The sequence below is a fragment of the Eupeodes corollae genome, chromosome 1 (genome assembly GCF_945859685.1).
Source record: "Eupeodes corollae chromosome 1, idEupCoro1.1, whole genome shotgun sequence".
NCBI lineage: Eukaryota > Metazoa > Arthropoda > Insecta > Diptera > Syrphidae > Eupeodes > Eupeodes corollae.
This window is the reverse complement of record NC_079147.1, coordinates 106,099,005-106,119,309: the sequence shown is the minus strand read 5'-3', so window position 1 is coordinate 106,119,309 and position 20,305 is coordinate 106,099,005. Positions and strand designations below refer to the sequence as shown.

At 38.0% G+C, this 20,305-nt stretch overlaps 1 long non-coding RNA gene across 1 annotated transcript; it reads left to right on the top strand.

Moving 5' to 3' along the window:
- The first annotated feature begins 18,894 nt into the window (after positions 1-18,894).
- LOC129943352 (uncharacterized) lies at positions 18,895-20,075 on the top strand. Its single transcript, XR_008781223.1, has 3 exons — positions 18,895-19,603; positions 19,662-19,824; positions 19,881-20,075. It is a non-coding gene; the product is annotated as an uncharacterized LOC129943352 (long non-coding RNA).
- Positions 20,076-20,305: the final 230 nt, after the last annotated feature.

Here is a 20,305-nt window from a genome sequence, read left to right as displayed (position 1 = left end):
ACGAGTTACCTTGTTTCTGAGAGTACGGTACGCACTGTAAAGTACGTCTAAACGAAATCTTTTCCACCGATTGTATGCCTTGTCACGTTGGGATATTAGATTTTTGATACCTGTTGTAAACCAAGGACATGAACTTACTTTGGTTTTTGATAACTTAGTTACTAGTGGAACATGAGTATTAAAAAGACTTAGAATTTTGTCTTCAAAAAAGCCTACTTGGTCATCAACATATGGCATTCCATATATCCTATACCATTCTACTGCAACAATATCTTCTTTTAGTTGATCTATATTAATGTTCTTAAAATCACGGAACGTAATTTTCTGTTCAATGTTAACAGCATCACACTGGTATGTTAAGTGAATCATGTCGTGACGGGAGAAACAAGGAACTGACAGTTGATTGAAGTGTAGAACTTTGTATGGATGACTCACGTAAAAAATGTCAATAAGTGTACTACTATCCTTAGTAAAATGGGTAGGAAATGATGTATTCACTGGAGTTAAATTAAAAGCTTTCATGCTATTAACTGTTGAGCTTAATAGTCATCCAGCCATTAAGTTTACAGCGGCTGTTAAGTTTGACAGTTTTCTGCAAACGTGTCATGAACTTGACAGCGACGTTTTTAAGACGATTATTTCCGGACTCTTCAAGAATATTGCTGTTGAAATCTCCACACATTATAACGAAAGGTGATACGTACGTTAACTCATCTAAAATAGCAATCAACGGTGAAATTTGAATTGAAGCATTCGGTCGATATACAGAACCCAATAATATTTTATTGAATTTACAAGCTATTTTTATAAAAACATATTGCATTTCACTACAATGAGGGGCCTTCTTTACAAGTTGACAATCGAAACTTTCACGAACATAGATAGCTATACCTCCACTAACACGATTGATTCTGTCAGATCTTAAAAGTTTATAACCACTTAAATTATTAAATTCTGTCATCAACATCACTTAAAAACCAAGATTCCGAAACACATATCACATCAACTTTAGAACTAGCAAACAAGTATCTAAATTCATCCAATTTTTCTCTTGATCTCAAACTTTGTGTGTTAAGATGACAAACTTGCAAACCAGTATGTTGATAGCCTGTACAGAATCCCTTATATGCTGCTCATTAGGAATAGGATCCTCCATAAACGTCAATGACATAAATAAGAGGTGCCCAATAAACTGCACCAAGCATTGCATAACCCGTTCCAGAAAAAGAGCAAACTAAGACACGAAGAGGACAAAGATTAGATATTAGAAAAAGAGAAAAAGAAAATAGACATGAAAAAGAAAAGTTTACATTCTACGAGTATTTTATGTTTTAATTCAAAATAAAAGAAAAATAATATAAGAAAAAAGGTAGAATAATATAAGAAAAAATAATTATTATAAGCTTGCAAAAAATAAAAAAAACAAAATTTACAAGTAGCGGACAAAATTTTGTTCAGTGTACTATTTATCTGCATCATTTGTTGTCGTTGTTTGCGTCATCATGGTAGTATCAGCTAAGTCATCAGTGGTCTCAATCAATTGTGCCTCCTCATCTTTACTCTTCTTCACATAAACCAGGCCACGAATTGTAAAAACAGAATGTAGCTGTTTATTGCGTTTCATTTTCAACGCATTCTGCATTATAAAGCGATTTTTGGGTGTTATGGCTGAATCACATACACGCTTCAGCTTCGGCTTCGCCTGACGTTTACGAGTTCAGCCATAGGAATTCAATGCATGCTATCACAATGTAGCTTCGACCTCACGTTTTGTTTGACAATCGTAAGAAAAAGAATGTAATGTAACGTAATGTGACTATAAACGGAAGCTCTAGTTCAATTTTCTGAACATTTGCTTTGTCTGACAGCTCATCAGCAGTAAAAAAATGTCAACAAACAATATATTTGCTCTTTGGAGGAATGAAATAATAGAAATGTCATTCAAAGCAACCTCGAAGCAAGCCTAACGTAACGCAGACGAAGCCGAAGCTGAAGCGTATATGTGTTTCAGCCATTAAGCTCTCATGAATGAAAACATTTGATTTTCCCGTTGCATTCTCACTGTCAGTGCGAAGGCCAAGATCATGAAGCTGAAGCGGTGCTTTTGTTGTTCTTCTGTAATCGGCAATCGATCGCAAGACAAACAGCTTATCGTGTGGTGTAAAAAATTTAATAATAATTGGTGGCGATGGCGATTCGGTGTCGGTTATCGGTCTTATACGAAAAATACTTTTTATCGTTGGTGATTTAAAATTAAGGTCAGTGCAAAGCTGATTAAAGATCAAACGAAGATTTTCATTTGGCAAGAGTGGAACGCCGTGTAAGAGTGCATCACTCATCGTTTCTTTAAGCAGCTGGTGTTCATCATTGGATTGAAATAGTTTTCATTTTATCATCTTGCTCAAGTATTTGTTGTTTAAGCTCGCGAATTTCCTCTTTTAAGGGTTCAAACTCAGCTTGTTTTGCTTCAATCAGGGATAGCCGTGTATTTATACTTTCAATAGAGAGTTTTAATTCAGTTACATCTTTGCTTATTTTATCAGTGATTGTTTTTTCGGAATCAGCAATCTGTGACGTAATCTGTGACGTAATAGCCTCGGTTTGTGCAAGCATAGATTTCTCAATTTTAGCAATCAAGTCCATAGTGGAAGAGTTTTCTTCAAGAGTTTTTTTTTTGCTATCTCTAGTCGTTGTTGCCGGTGATTGTGATAGTGGTTGCGCTTTTGATAATGGTGTTATTTTCGGATTAGATGGAGAAGGTGAATCGGATGATCGTAATTTGCTTCGTGATCCCATTTAAAGCTTTAATATAGGTTATAAGGGGAAATGTTATGTGCAATAATTGATGAAAGGTGAGTGAGACGGATACAGTTTTTGCTTATTTGTTTTTGTTTTAAATTTTAGATTGACAATTTGGGTAGAATTTAAAATTAATTTATTTAATAAACCAATTACAGTTATTCTAAGTTGCAACAAAAAACGAGTTCGGTAGTTGTTTTATAGTATTAATATTCAACTTAAGGGACTTGGAACGGAAAATCAACCACTTTAAACTCAACTTAAAACTACCACTCAGTCACGCACGTCCGCTTAGTAACACATCACTTTCACTTCCCATCTTCGAAGATCTTTTCAAATAATCTGCCAGTTTCTGCATTTGTTCATGGGTACAAATTATTTTATTTCCAATATTTAGATCAACTGAACGAATTGTTTGTACTTCTTTCACAGCATAAGCTTTTGCTGATTTTTCTGGATGAATCCTCTTTTTTGGCGGCATTTAATGGTTAGGAATGAATAAGTAGTAACAAACTCTATGCAGGAGTAATTAATCGGATAGCCACTGGTGCATTGAATTTTTTGATACCTCCAATTTTTCGATGACAGTCTTAAATAAGCAAAGAGAAATATGTTTTGTCTACATTATAATTTTGATTATAAGGTATTTCTTAGCCCAAATAATTGTGACATGTGAGGAATCCCGATCCAAGCGAAAGGACCCATTTTTTCATATGTTATAGTTTCGGGTGTTATAGTTTCAGATAAGTGAACATTAAGTTTTAAATCTACAAAACGTGTAAGCCCAGTTCCTGCCTCCTCCAATCATTATTTCGATGTTCCGGAAACAAGACTTTCTCTTTTGGTCTTGTGACCAAATCGAGAAAGGGATTGAGCTAGATCCCTTCTGTCCTTCGTTAGCACCAACGAAAACAATCCGTTTTTCCTTATGTGTTTTTATTTCTTCATATTTTATAATCCCCATGCAAATCATAGTAATGGAGCTCACTTTTTACATCCTGGCAAGAATAATATAATTTTGCAAACAATCTGTTATATTTTTATTCCTTGAACTATTTTTCAAACAAACCTTTCTAGTATTAAAACCAACATTAAATTTAATCAGATCTAGATCCTCATCACCAATAGTCCTTTTATATGTACTGTACTGGTATTGTAGACACAATACATCCTCCTGCTCTGAGTAAATAGAAAATAAATCAAACAACGTATCCTCCTTCTGAGTGTTTTAAGGTCACAAAAAGATACATTTTCCCCATAAAAATACCCTTTTTCCCTTTTTAAGGTACCCAAGAATGATGAGAGACACATAAATATCTACGCTTTAAAAAGAAAAACCAAGTATATTTCAACGTATATATCATCGGTTATTTGGCTTACGTTCTATTACTATATACATCTGAAGGGATACCCTACCCTTCCTGCCCTCAACCAATAGAAGATATCCGATTCCTCGCAATGGATTTCCAAATTGAATCATAAAGCCGAAGTGGTCTTTGAATTGATATATATAAAATATGAATTGTCAGACTATTGCCACAAAATAAAAAGTTTTCAAATCGAAAAAAAGAATCTTGAAGAAAAAACATTTTCTCCAGGCCGTCCGTCCATCCAACGACCTTCTCAAAGACTGACATGACAACCGCACGAATAATAATTTTATGTAAATTATCATTCAAAGCTCAAAAGATACTTTCAAAGAATGGTTTTTATGATCATTTTAGTGCCAATTTTTAGGATATCCATTGGAGTTTATATTCCTATATCGATATATGAGTAAAGTATATATTAGACATCAGGACACAAATTCTATTGTGTTTTGGTATTTGCATTGGAAACAGAATGTCTTGACTCTGTTATGTCTGCGTAGGTAATATTGAAGATATGATGCATAAGTTATTGTTTTTTGTTTTTGCAACAGAAATATTGCAGATATTAGTTTGAAATAGTTTTTGATCTGCACTTTTGCGTAATAGTTTGCAGATATAATATTTGCTTATCATTTAGACTGAAGGAATACGTACAGTGAATCAAATTTATATTCGTACAGTTGGTCCGAAATATTTTAAGCACTCTTTTTGACCAAAAACTATTTTTTTTTAGAATGAACTTGAATCATAAATTATTCTTAATTTTTAACTTCATTAAGTTAAATGAGTAGTACCCGTTACATGACGACTAAGGTCCTAGCTGTGTATGTTAATTCAATCATAACAATTGAACAAACAACAAAGCTGTTTCAATTGTTGAAAGACTTTAGTCCCGATGAGTTTATGGCTAGCGAAACCAAGCTAAATCACACACATAAATTGACTCACAAAAATTACAATATCGTCAGAAAATACCGGCCTCACTCCACTCAAGGGCGACACTTTAAACGAAAAGGCATTAATTATAAAGTTATATAAAACAATGAATTGCGAAAGCTCAAGACGTTAGAAGTTAGCATTGCATGCATCACTCTCACTCGAGGGAAGCGGCTGTATATGAGGTGGCGCTACAGTCCGGGGCGGACCTAGGCCTCAACCAACATGCGTCTCCAGCCAGCTCGGTCCCTAGCTAGCTGCCTCCAGTTTCGCACGCCAAGTTGGTTGAGGTCCTCTCCCACCTGGGTACGCCACCTGAGTCGCGGTCTTCCTCTACTGCGCCGCCGTCCCTCGTGATTGGATTTGAAGACCTTCCGGGCTGGAGCGTTGATGTCCATCCCCTCTACATGACCTAGCCATTTAAGCCGTTGGACTTTAATTCTGTTAACTAGGTCAGTGTCGCTGAACAGCGCGTACAGTTCATCGTTATATCTTCTTCTCCATTCTACATCTTTGCGTACGGGGCCAAAAATCACCCGAAGAATTTTTCTCTTGAAGCATCCTAAGACGCTCTCGTCTTTCTTTGGCAGGCTTCAGGCCTCAGCGCCATAAATAAGAAAAGGGATGATGAGTGTCTTATAGATGGTGGTTTAAGATGCTCGAGAGAGAACTTTACTTCTCAATTGCCTTCTAAGTCCAAAGAAGCAGCGATTTGCAAGAGTTATACTTCGTTTGATTTCAGCGCTGGAGTCGTTGTCTGTATTAATAGCGGTGCCTAGGTAGACAAAGTCCTTAACTACCCCAAAGTTATAGCTGTCCATGGTGACGTTTTGTCCAAGACGTCGTTGTTCAGTTTCCTTTTATGATGACAGCATATACTTGGTCTTGCCCTCATTGACCATTAAACCCATCTTCTTCGCTTCCGTCGCAATGCTCAAAAACGCTCCACTGACATCACGCTTTGATCTTCCAATTATTTCAATATCATCTGCATATCCGAGTAATTGGATAAACCTTTGGAAGATTGTGCCTCTAGTGTTGACAGTTGAGTTTTGCACAATTCTTTCCAGAACGATGTTGAAGAAGTCGCATGATAGGGCATCGCCTTGTCTAAAACCTTTTTTGACATCAAATGCATCGGTAAGATCTTTTCCGACCCTGATAGAGCAACGTGCATTCTCCATCGTCATTCTGCACAAACGGATAAGTTTGACAGGGATGCCAAAACTAGACATTGCTCGGTAGAGCTCTACCCTATAGATGCTGTCATACGCGGCTTTAAAATCGATAAAGAGATGGTGGGTATCGATTTGAAGATCCTGGGTTTTTTCCAAGATCTGCCGTAGTGTGAATATTTGGTCGATAGTGGACTTTCCTGGTCTGAAGCCACACTAATAAGCACCAATCAGGTTGTAGACGAATGGATTCAGACGTTCACATAATACGGCAGAGAGGATCTTATAGGCAATCTTAAGGAGACTAGTGCCTCTGTAGTTAGCGCAGTTTAGAGGGTCTCCTTTCTTATGTATCGGGCACACTATGCTGAGATGCCACTCATCGGGCATGCTTTCTTCCGACCATATTTTGCAGATGAGTTGGTGCATGTTCCCTACCAAGTCATTGCCTGCTGCTTTGAATAGTTCGGCAGCGATTCTGTCAGCTCCAGCAGCTTTGTTTGACTTCAGTTAAGATATAGCTATTTTTACTTTGTCAAGGTCGGGTAGGCGGAATTGTTGATCTGTGTTGCCGAGGTTGATGGTTCTATCTCCCTTACAGTGGAATTCGGTTCGTTATCGCCGTTATATAATTTGGTGAAGTGATCTTTCCATATTCTCAACATCGACTGCGGTTCTACTACGATGTTTCCCTGATCGTCTTTACTGGCTTCGGTTCGTGGCTGGTATCCTTGGGAGGTTTTTTTTACCTTTTGGTAAAATTTACGAACCTCATTCCTGTTGTGATATCTCTCTACGAGCATCTCTCCGATCGCGCGCTTCTCATGCTCTGTTTTTTCCGTCTAAGAAGCCGGTGTTCTTCTCTCCTCTTCTGCTCGTAGAGGTCACGAGCAGCTCTAGTCCTTTCGTGCAGCGCCGGCCGTATTGTATGCTTCTTGTTTCTCTGCGTGCGCTTGCCGGCATTCGTCGTCAAACCAGGGGTTTCACTGTGGTGGCCGTGTTAAGCCTAGCACTTCAGAGGCGGCATCTCCGAAAGCTGCAAGGCAATATTGCCACTGCATAGGACTCCTTAAGAGGTTATTAGAGACTCGATCGGAAAAGGACATGGGAGTCTCTTGCGATTGTAGCCGTCTAACGTCGAATCTTCTTACAGTACAGTCCGTAGCCGTACCTTGGCTACATCGAGGTAGTGGTTCGAGTCAATGGTGTCGACCTGCTTGCTGGTTACTGAAAAGCCGTCGCGTCGTATCCAAGAATCGGCTCTGAGGGAAAAGGTGGAAGTTGTGGGAGCTGCTTCCACCAAGTGTACAAGGTGGATGTTTGCATTCACCCCAACCACCACCTGGAACACAGAGATCTACTTCATCACTTTTGCCTTCCCAATAAAATCACACAATGGCGATCTGAGAACAGCTGTTTTATGTGGTTACATCTTTTCTTGGCAAATGCCATAACTAGCGAGCAAATCGGAACAAGTCCCATGTAAAAAACAAAGGTCCACTGGTGATCTCATGGTCTATCTCACCGAACAAATCCTTAAATTAGTACGATTATTGCACTTGAGTAGAGTTTGGCATCAACCTTTCTTATCGAAAATGAGTGCTTTTGGTATTGATGAATCTCTTCTTCGTTGGATTAGAAATTACCATTCTAACCATTCAATACAAGTTGTATTGGATGGTTTTAAGTCTGAAATTCATAAAATAAGTGCTGGTGTCCCCCAGGGCTCCGTTTTGTCTCCGACTCTCTTCCTTTTATTCATAAATGATCTTTTTTCTGCCATTTCTAATCTATTAAACTATTGCGCTGACGACTGTACCCTCAGCTTTTTATATTCGTTTCCAGATCTAAATTTACATCCTCGTTCTTCGGATGTGGAACTTAAGCGGCAGCGTATGATAAGCCCATACAATTCTGATCTTGTCCGCATCGTTCAATGGGAATTCAAAAACCGTATAGAATTTAATGCTTTGAAAACTCAATGCTGTCTCCTGTCGTTTAAGCGTAACACACCCCTTATCTCTGAGTGGAACTTGCATACAGGAAACTAATCAACTGGTCGTACTTGGTATTATGTGTATCACAGATCACCTTTAATGAAATGATCATATATTTGATATTGCCGAAAATGCTGCCAGGTGCTTAGAATTTCTCCAACGTTGCAAGTAATTTTTCACCCCTTCATATCTGGCCAGGTGCCCCTAAAACAAGTTTAAAACTCTTGGATAGAATTCAAAAAAGGGCTTTAAAAATGATAGGCGATAGAACTATAATCGTAAGATGGCCTTTATCTTTGTAGCAACCAATTGTTGTATATGCTTTATGATATGCTTAGTAATTTACGCGCAAAAGTGTAGTGAAGTTCCTCAAACCTTAGGTCTGTCGAAACCCCAAACCGAAGTTAGTTTTCTTCATAGCCCCATACGGCCGATGATCGTTTATGGTTATGTTCTGCGATTCAACGTTGCTCCTTCAAAGATGGAGAAGTTTCGGGTGTTTGAGCGGCAGTGTTCAAGACGCTATACCACCTTCCATCGAACAGTCAAATCTTATGTTCATTACTATTCCAACTATGTCCTATACAACGGTGTTTGGATCGGATCGAATTGATAATGTCATGATGAATCTCGTTCCAGGTCACATTGCGAGAGCTATGTCAACAATTTTGTTCTTGGGGCATTCTATCCGAACGACGAGTATTCTGAAAGTACACTCTTAAGCGGCTTCATTCCACCAGTGGCATTCCTCTTTCTAGATTGTATGATACAGGATAGATTGGCAATTCCGCTAATTAACACATATTACGAAGAACCGTGGAAAGGCGACTCCTTTACGTCAGGGAACAAGGTGGAGTAGAGCCCTTTCTGTTCAGTACGACTGTGTCCAAACAGAGAATCAGTTCAGGTGGCTTTTATCAGCCCTTGATAAAGTTTAATCGCGATTGGGTTTTATAGTTCTGTTCTTGCTAGCTATTGATGATTTAATGACTGCTACGGTGGGTACTGGCGCCTGGCGACATATGCTTAATGGCAAACAGAAATGGAGACCTCAGACAAATGTGCCACTCTCTTCAACGAAATTGGGAGTTGGCTGGCTTAAGGATTAATGCCAGTAAGACTTAGTTAATGCACACCAGCCGAAACCAACAACAACAGGTTATTCTGAGACAAGTGGCAGTAGAAGAAGTCACCCAGTTCAACTATCGGGGAAGCTATTTGGCACTCGATGGTGGAACGGACCTGGATGTCAGCAATAGAATAAATAAAGCCCGTAGTGCATTCGGAGTGCTTTTTAAAGTGTGGAAAATAGCGCTCCGTACAGTTGCGAAACGTGGAAGAGCTCTGCTGACATCTCGAGAAGGTTGCAGACTTTTGTCAACCGCTGTCTACGTTACATCCTAAACATCCAGTGGCCACAAACCATATCTAACGATGAACAGTGGCTCAAAACTGGGCAAACAAAAGTAGATGTTGACATCGTGCAGAGAAAATGGCGCTGGATTGGCCATACATTGAGGAAGCCGGACGAAGGTAGAAGGAAAAAAAACATGAAGAACATCTGTCATAAAGGAAGCTCGGTCCCAAGAGTTGGAGACGTGGTCCCAGCTGAGGTATCGTGCTATGAATAGAGAGAGTAGGAATGAACTGCTGCTGCTACTAGCAGCCGGAAACGAAGAATAAGAAGAAGAGACCATAGTTTCTTACCTAATTATCCACAGCAGGATTTCACTTTACCTTTTATCTGCAGTGATTCTGCAGCAGATGTTGTATTTGTTAGTCATATAAATTTCTACTACGGATAAAAACAAATAAAATTAGGTGTCGCAACAGTCCACTGTGAACTAAGTCACTTACAACTTTCAACCATTTCTGTGTGCGAGAAATGTTGTCAAGGACGAAGGGGACCTACTTAGTTAAGCCCACTTCAAACGACTAATTTCAGAAAGCACTTTTCAGGAAAAGAATTACACTTAGAGAAAGAGGCAGTACCTGTGAAAAAAAATTGTAGGCGGAAAAGTCAGGGATTGAACCCAAGACGTCTGACATGTTGTCATGACAGTCCTACACACTAATCACCACGCCACGCCGCCTAAACTAAACTAAAGGGTGCTACGAAAAGCTTTTCCAAAACAAACTTAAATAATTACCTCATCTAGATACGACTCCATTTCCATTCTCATTTCCGATATACGTACGTCAATCTTAATTTACATTTTACCCTATCTCAAAACTTGACTTGCGCTTTGTTAAATTTATTTTTCATAATTTCCAAGCCTATTTGTTTCATTACGGTTTAGAAAAATTTGAATCCACAGTACGTGTAATACAACAATTATTTCATAACTCCTAACCCACAGGACATGCACTGACATGGCAGACAGTACTACAACAATTACCAAAACAAAAGAGTGTGAATTCGTATTCAATCATGTGCATGAATGCGGTTTACAGATGTAATCATTCTGCGGGCAGCTCGCATTTTGGGCTCCAGGGTTGATTTTAAGGTATCTCGATATATGAACAGCTGAAATGGCCGAAAATGCTGCATCCCAAATAAATTGTTGATAATCTTATCCATATTTGATACAAAGTCACATCATAACACATATTCCAAGCACGATGATGATGTACATAATACGCCATACAACCAGGCTTGCCAGATTGGGCTATTTATCGAAAATTGAGCTATCCTTTTCCGAAATTGTCGAAAAAGTTTGGGAATTTTCCTTTGCACTAATACCAATCGTAATCAGCAAGGCTATAGCGGAAATACCCAGGGGATTTCCATAATTCTGATGAGCATTTTGTTTTTTAAACAAACATTAATTCCAATTGGAGAACTTGGGCTATTTTGACAGCTCGAATTTGGACCACAAATATTTTGAAATAATTGTGCTATCGAGCAAGTTATGATATGGCAACTATGCAGAGGCATTTGAACCGAACCATTTACATTCGGGCGTATCTATGGTTTAACGGAAACGGAAATCGGCTGTTCCCCATCAAGTTATCACAATCAATAGAATTAAAATAACTGAAGGCTGATGCACAACTGGTGTAATAAGGAGGAGCTTAGGGGTACGGGAAAGTGCGTTCAGTGTAATTACATGTCTAATTGCATTTGCTGGCTTACACTGGCGAAATTGTGGTCAAAGGATTAGCTATTCACTATAATACAGATGGAGTTTTGGTGATTTTGCCTTGCAGGGAAGATAAATTGTATGATAAATTCATTTGGCAGCCTTTGAATCAATTTGTAGGCTTTGGCCTTTGGGCTTTAGCACACAGAGTATATAGAGATTTATAGTAATAATTATTGATAAATACATAGCTAAATCGCATTGTCATTGCCAATTAGGCTGTAAAATTTCAAAACAATATTGCGATGACATCATGATCGTGGATTATAGGCGTACGCGTGCATGTGGCATAAATTCTCAATAAATCTGAAATTATTACTTTGATTAATAAATTTATTTATCATACTGAGGCGAGTCATGTCTTTGTTTGCGTTAATTTATCCGATTTAATAAAGCTGCTCATAAATATATTCATTAGTGAAAAACGCAAGCTATTCACTGTATTCCCATTAACCTTTTCTTTGTTAAGTTCGCTGTTATTAAGCATATTTCGTTTAAGTTAAAACATTATATTGAAATGATAATCGATATAGTTAGTAGGGTTTGTTCCTTTGTTTTTGATGTTTTGACTGGAATGTGGGGGACGTACAAAAATCTTCAAAACCTTATGTCAAATGCGAATGTCTCACGTGAAAAAAACATTCATGGTAAGGTTTGGTAAGGTACAGACGGAGGATAGTGAAGCAACCACTCTATGGAACTATCCGAATAAGGAAACTAGAAAAGCTACAAGCCGGTAAGACTTCGCGAAACTTGTGTTGCTTAAATTTTACCGTGATGAACGGAAAATCGGATGACCTAGCAGAGCCACGGTCTCACTGTTGAGAGCAGACCTCTCGTCCTATAGGTGATAGAAAACCGTTCAATGGTTGTTCATAGTCCGCCATTCTGGAAGTTTCCTTAGCCTCATCAATCTTATTCCTCCAGTTTGCTTCTTGTGATTAATTGACAAATCCTACAAGAGTAATTCTTATCATGAAAAGTGATTTTTAAAGATAGCCGTTCGGATTCAGCTTAAAAGCTGTAGGGCCCCATACCTGAGAACATTGCTTGCACACAGGAATGTTTGAGAGTTGTAGGTCACTAGGTACTAGTTTTCAACAAACTGCTGCGCCACCTAATTTAATTAATAAAACGAATCAAAACAAATTGATATCGAGGAGCCCCTGCATTCCTCCAAAGTATGCCTGAGTCTGGCAGTCGGATTGTGCACCAAAAATGGACAATTGACGAAAATAAATTGTTAATATCAACTCCCTGGGCTTTGAAATGCTGATTCGGTGAAATATAAATTGAGAAGCTTGATATTTTTCGTAAAATAGTCGATGAAATAGGCTTAGACGTTTCTATTCAGGAAGTTAAGTGGTTTTATTTAGGATAATCTGGATGAAGTTGATATAGGCGCTTTGGAACTGCTGATTGCTGATCATGAAGAAGAGCAAATATGTAATGCTTTGATTGTACCTGATCTTTTCACGCATTGAAGAATATCGTCTACACTCCGTTTTGTAGATATAATGGTATTTGGGAATATTTATTGTTTGTAGCTTTTAGGCTACACTATGAAAGGGGAACTATTTTAAAGGAACCATGTGAATTAACATTGGATATTATTTTGTTTTAGGATGGCTTACCGACGCCATGATCATGGTTCTTTTTCACTCCAAGATACCGATAGTGAAGATGGTCTCGACTTTGACGAAGATAGTTTAGCGGACCTGATTTCGAGCCAGATTTTGGAGACTTTCTTGAGGTGTCTTTTGAAGACGAGTTTAATATTGAGAAATTAATAGACAACTTGGATAGAGACATCCGTAATTCGAATGCCGAGGAAGTACCGACCCCATCGAGTTCAGGCATTCAAGTTCCACCAGCACCTCCCACAAAACGAAAAGAGAATGACAAACTTACAGTGATCGGAAAAGGAGAATGTAGAGCTAAATGCGCAACAGCTGGCTTCTACTGGAAAAGAATCGTTTGGTTCTGATATATCGAATCTTGGCACTCCTATACAGTTCTTTCTGTACGTATTTCCCTCGGAACTGATAAAGTAGATTTTCGAAGAAACAAACCTCTATCTGGTGCAGAAAGATCTAAACAACACTTTGCGTGTATCTGAAACCGAAATCAGGCAATTCATTGGTCTAGTTTATATAATGTCACTGATTCAGTTGCCTTGAGTAACAAAATATTGAAGTTCCGTCGTAGGTACACCGCTCGTCCAAGAAACAATTATATCAAATAAATTCGGAAAGATCCAACAGGATCTCCATTTCAACGACAAACCTAAATGTTTTCCCAGGAGTAAATCTGATGGCGATAGAATTTTTAAAATTCGTCCAGTTGTTGAGGCTTTGATGAAGCATATGCAAAAGTTCCGTTAGAATCAAGACTTTTTACGTGACGTAAAAATATGTGCAGATTTTTAAGTGGTATCTGCTTGTAGCAGATTTTTGATATCTCGTAAATATTTTAAGATAATGGTTTTAGAAAAAACCAATGCTGTTCTAAAAATATTGGTCAAACATTTGATTACCCTTTTCGAGCTCAATTCTTGAAGTTAAGGAATGATACGGATTTTTTTTGCTCTTGGTAGAAACATGTCATTCAAGCACAATATAAAAGTTGATGTCCTAAATTAGATTTAAGAGAAGTGGAAAAATGTCACCTTTTCGGACGAATCAGAAAGAAAGACTAGGCTCTGATTGCATTTTGCGGATACCCCCCAAAACTGAAAGTGTGGGGTTTATATTCGAGTCCTGTAAAACGTATTGGAGCCATCGGTGCTAGAGTGTTTTTTGGGAACATTTGCAGTTTCATTTTTCAACAGTAGAAAATGCTTTTTGGACTCAAGTGTGATATTGACAAGATGACAAGATATTTTTGTAATCTCACATAAAATGTTATTAATAATTTGTTAAACTTTGAGAAATATCGACAAACGATGTGTGTTCTGCTTCTTTTTTAGTCAAAAATCGGAAATTCGAAAAAGGTCAGGATCAATTTTATTTAATTTTCTCTAATTTTATTTTGAGATTGGTTTCTTTTAATATAAACAAATATGTTTTGTATGTTTACAGAAGGTTAACCCCAAAGAATCGTTATGTTCTTCTTTTATCTTCTATATATATAAAAATGAATTGCTGTTCGTTAGCCTCACTAAAACTCGTTTTAAGGTTTAAGGGTCAATTTCAACTTTATTGCTATTTAATAAAATGCATATTAAATTATAATCACTCAATGTTGTCTAAGCAATTTAGGCGTGTTCCTTTCATCAAGGAGTCAAATTGCAATTTATTACCGCTGCATAAAGTTCAATTATAATCATATCTATGAAAATCGCCTTCGCATGAGTTTTGGAGGATCTAATGTTGCGTTCCGAAAATAAACAAAAGTGAATCGCGAAAAATGTAATAAACTATTAGTAGTAGTTCTGATTTCCAAATAATTTGGTCGGCTTCGCGAAACTTATTTTAGCTAACTTCGGTTGTAACTTCATGAGATTATTTTTTAAGTTTGATAAATCTTAAGTTTTGTCACAAATTAAGTTTCTGAACACAACCATAATATCCATAATATTTGACTTTAGATTTGACAACCAACTAATATGTCAATCATTCTGTCGCACTTCAGAACACGCAGATTTATGAGGAGAAGACGACCTGACTTAGGTCGTGAACTGATGACCATAGAGAGACGGATCCAGAAAATAGTCGTATTGCTATGTCAGAATTGCGTTATTTAGTGAGTGACAATGAGGTGGATAGGCTTAGAATGCAACAAGTTCGGGCACATCAAACACAACAACAGCGAGCGCGACTTAATAAAATGGGGAGAATCCGCAGACACAACGTCTTTTTTGTTTGTTTACGCACCACAAAACAAAAAATAGAGTTCATGATAAAGCTTTGAATTGATTAACAATACTGTGTCATGTGCGTCTATTAATACAAATTTAAACCTTATAAATAGCCAGTATTTCTGGAAAACTCTGTTTTTTTAAGTAAGCAACATAATGTGTCGAAAATAATAATAAAACTTCATGATTAAAAGTTTAGGTCTTTTATTTATCTATTGAGGCAGTACGAAGTCTGTCGGGTCAGCTAGTTTTGTTTATTGATTTATCAGAAATTGATGAAGCTATTTAAATAATTGTATGAAAAAGCTCTTATACGTCTAAAAAATTAAAATGCCAAACGATAGGGCGAAGAAGTGATGGAGCGTGGATTTAATTCGTTCAAAGTTCCACGCAACTGCTTTGGCTATAAAGAAGTGGTTGAAGAAAGTTTACGTGAAAGCGATTATTCATGAAATTTTTAAAAAGGATTGAAAGTTCCATGCATTGAAAATTCAAAGTGATTTTGTTTCAAGCAATCATTTTTGTGATACGATATTGCAGCGTTTTCGTACTGCGAATCCTATTTTTTGGAGCGAAGAGGCTCATTTTCATTTAAACGGGCACGTTAATAAACAAAACTCGGCACCGAGAACCCATAACCCTCAACTAAAATACCAAAAGCTATAGCATTGCCCCAGGGCAACTGTATAGTGTGCCTTATCCACGCATGGGGTATGCGACAAATGTCAATAGTGACAATTAACAAGGGATTTCTTATATAAGCCTACAACGGAAGGCAGATTTTGGAAATACAATTTTTTGTTAAATAAAATGGCTTTTAAATGCTTGAAGTCAAACTTATTTTGGAGGCAAAATATAGGAACAAGGAAACCAAAGAGATTGTTTGTGTGACACAGTGTGATTTTAATTTATTCATGTGTTTTATAAAAGTGTCTTCTTAAGATATTAATCAAAATGGGAAGGTTTCCATTAAAAACACTGATATTCTCAATGAAACACTTGTTAGAAGACCCTAGATTCAAAAACTCGCCCTTCCTGTTCAAATTCCTAAATCACATTACTATTATTGTGTAGGTATCTTTTTACAGTACAATGGTAAAACTTGAAGCCGTATAAAATGTTGACGGATACATTGCTTTTCACCTATCGCATTTCACATGGCAGAGTAATCCGCTTTCTTCATCTTGATAGCTTACTCTATCATTTCTCCCGAAAATGCATTCCATCCATCAGAATACATCCTAAGAGATATAATATTTAGTTTTTTGGTATTCAAGGCAAAATAAAATAAAAGCTTAAGCTACGAATTCTTCTGGAACAAAACTCAAACATAACATACTCATGAACACCATGCATCTCTGATTTGATGAAGGAAGAGGAGACGGCTCCTCTCTCTCTGGTATCTGCCATAAAGCAGGAGTAAAATGCCAAAAAAATCTTCAAGACTAGTGAATCCTTACAAAAATCTTCATACACAACAAACGTACGAGTATAAGTATATCAAGGACAGCATAGGTAAACTCTGCAAAGTGCTTCTTGTTGGTTCCGTAAAATGTTTAAGCATCGAGAAACCATCCACCAAAAAGGTTGACTCAAATTGTTGTGTTTTTAGTTGTGGAAATGTGTCCTCGCTGACACCTTGCCATCACTATATCGTCACTGCCACTTCCACAACAATGTTAGTCTTCATCTTCTATCGTTGTAATGCTACCGTTTGCTCTTGCTCCTTGCATCTGCCTGATGGAAGTTCAGCCAAGCCAGCAGCGCAATGCACACAATACCATGCAACTCCTTCTCTTAGAGTTCTGTTCTCTGACACTGTATTGTAGTATAGAGGTTGCAGTATCAAGTCCGTAGAGAGAAATTCAAGGAACTATTTTTATGGGAAACAATTTACACGTCAGCATCGTTAAATCGACATGGCAAAGGGTACAGTATGCAGTTTCTCTATCATATATTACATATAACTTAACAGTGCACAGTTAAGCAGCAAAACTGTAGAAAAATAAAATGAATCCAGGGGTTCAAGAGGAGTAAGAACTCACTGTTCGGGAATAAAAGGAAAAACACACCTTGAATATAGTAAAAACTTGGAGTTCTCCCCACTGTCACTTGTCATTCAAAATGAGATAGAACTGAAATGAAAAGTAAAATTTCACCAAAAAATGAGACATTGCAAAACGAAAATTTGAAACTTCTGTAACCACAATATTGACTTTCATTAAATTCGTCTTATTTCTCTAAGGTCCTGTGAGACTGGGTTAAGCAGACTGTGACAAAGGGAAATCTTAAGTCTTGCAATTCAATAGAGCCTTTCAACTTACTACAGGGTTTTTAAATTGGTGCGGGTAGATTTTGGTGCCCCGTTGCTGCCATTTGTTTTGGTGGAATCTGTCAAATCTTTTGTTTATTATTTAGTTTTTTATGCCAATCATCAAACGTTGCACGCATTGCAATCATTGTACTGTAGACGTCGTGGCCCTTCACAGTCGACTCTTCAACGTTTGATGACCAGTTCAGTTAACAATCAGCCAACACCCGTGCTGATTTTCATTCAAGGACCGAAAGATAGGCCGAAAACATCACCGCGGTCGGTGGAAGTGTGGAGCAGAATCCGAGGCAGTCTATTCCTCGCCGTGGACAAAAAGCCAGCCTTTCGAATACTTCAACTTGGCGAATTTTGCGTCGGGACTTGGGCCTTCACGCGTACAATCTTCGACTGACCCAGGAGCTCAAAGTTCACGACGATAGACAACGCCGTTTGTTAGCTGACTGGGCTTGAAATTGTCCCCAATTTTGACCGAAAAATCATCTTAAGTGACGAAGCGCATTTTTTGATGAATGGCTGTGTTAAGAAGCAACATTTCCGTATATGGGTCGACACGAACCCTCACGAGGTTTAACAGGTAATAACATCCTCAAGAAGTTACCGTTCTGTGGATCTTGGGAAGGTGGCGTAATTGGTCCATACTTTTTTTTTAAATAACGTTAGTGAGGGAGTCACCGTCAACAACGAGCGCTACATTACGATGATTACTAATTTGTTATGGCCCAAAGTGAACCATATGGACATAGCCGACATGTGGTGCCAGCAGGACGGCGCGGCGTTATGTGCCACACAGCAAACGCCACGACATCTACTCGAAACATCTACCCGCCCTTATTGAAAAACTCCTTATAAGTTCTAAGCTGCTGTTGTATAGGACGATGGTTCTGCCAGTACTAACATATGGATCCGAGACCTGGGTGCTTAGTAAAAAGCACTTTGGCCACCTAGGCTTCTTTGAAAGGAAGGTTTTGCGAAGAATAGTTGGGACTATTTGTGAGGAAAGACGATTCCAGAGACGCTCCAATCATGAATTGTATGAAATTAACCACGAAGGTTGAATTGTAGACTGCGGTGGGATACATTTTATGGTAGGCAAAAGAACAGCAGATCGTGCTTATGCTGCAGAAATGGCGTAGACTAGGAAGCTCAAAGCATTGGGCTGCTCAAATGGATAGCATCGGCTTACGATCAAGATAAAGGTAGAGACTTGTTGTATGAGCGCTAGCACCGAATATGGCTATGAAAGAACTAATTCTGCAGACTGTGAAACGGCGGCGACGACAAACCGTTGTCAGGAAGGATCATCCATTCAGTATCGACGACGAAAGCCAACAATCCCATATCTTCTCGACTTAGATAAAGTAAAGATTGACATATCTAAGCTGAAGTCTATCAAAGTCCCTGCTGGAGCAGATGAATGCCAACTAAGCACCAACTAATCTGTAAGAAGTGGTCGGAAGAAAGCATTCCCCGATAAATGGAAGCTCAGTACAGTTTGCGAGATTCTGAAAAAAAGAAACCCTCTAAACTGCACCAACTATAGAGGTATCGGTCTACTCAACATTCCTTGCAAAATCTTCTCTGCCGTAATACGTGAACGTCTAAGGCCTATCGTCAAAAACCTGATAGGTCTTAATCAGTGTGGTTTTAAAGCAGGAATGTCCACAGTCGATCAAATATTCACATTACGGCAGATCTTGGAAAAAAACCCGAAGAACATCAAATCCACCATCTTTTCATCGCTTTAAAGGCTGCATATGACAGCATCTACAGATACCAACTGTATAGAGCCATGTCTAGTTCTGGCATCCCTGCCAAACACGTCTATTTCTGCAGGGACGAACAAAAGATATACAAAAATTAAGAAAAATGAGTATAAAAAAAAAGTTCGAAACCCGGCTGATACTGAAAGTGAAAAGCCATGGGTGTCTTTATGCCAAAGACGGCCAAAAATATGCGGATAAAATGGCAAGAATAAGTGCTTGGGAAGGCCTGGTAAGTTTATGGTTATGAAATGAATAAACCTGAATTGTTGACAGTAAAATTTGTTCAGTCGAAGAGTGGCAAAGTAAATGGACCACACTACGAAATTCTTTTTGGTATTATTTTCGTGCCGAAAATAGTGTGCCGAGTGGCTCTGCATCAACAACGCCGGTACGATGGATTCACCTTGAATCCCTTAAATTTTTAACACTCTACGTGATGATTCCAGATGAGTAAATAACATCGGAGTCTGATAAAATAGAGGCTACAAATTTTTTTTAACTTTTAGTAATTGTGGTAAGATGCTTATTGAAGACCCTCTGTTGAGAGTACTGAAAGCAATAGAAAATAAGGAGGTGAGGAGCACGAAGGAGCTGTTCAAGGAGAACGTCGTAATCCATGTATCGGAATTTAGTCCGCAAAGCGTTATATGGTTCCAATCTAAGATACTGGCCATTTTGGGCGAGAAAACGGGAGAGCACTTGGCTGGTACTCCAATATGAGTTTGATTCACTTTTTTTCTGAATGAATGTTATATTTTCTGTATTGAAGTAATTTTGTTTTTTGTTTTTTCTTTATGATTTATGTTTGTTATTTACTGTTCTTTTTTACTGAAGTGATGTTTTTTTTCTTATGGATTTATGTTTAGTTAAATGTAGCTTTAAGTTAAGTTGATGTGAAATCAGACTTAGTTTAAGTGTAGTATGAAGAATA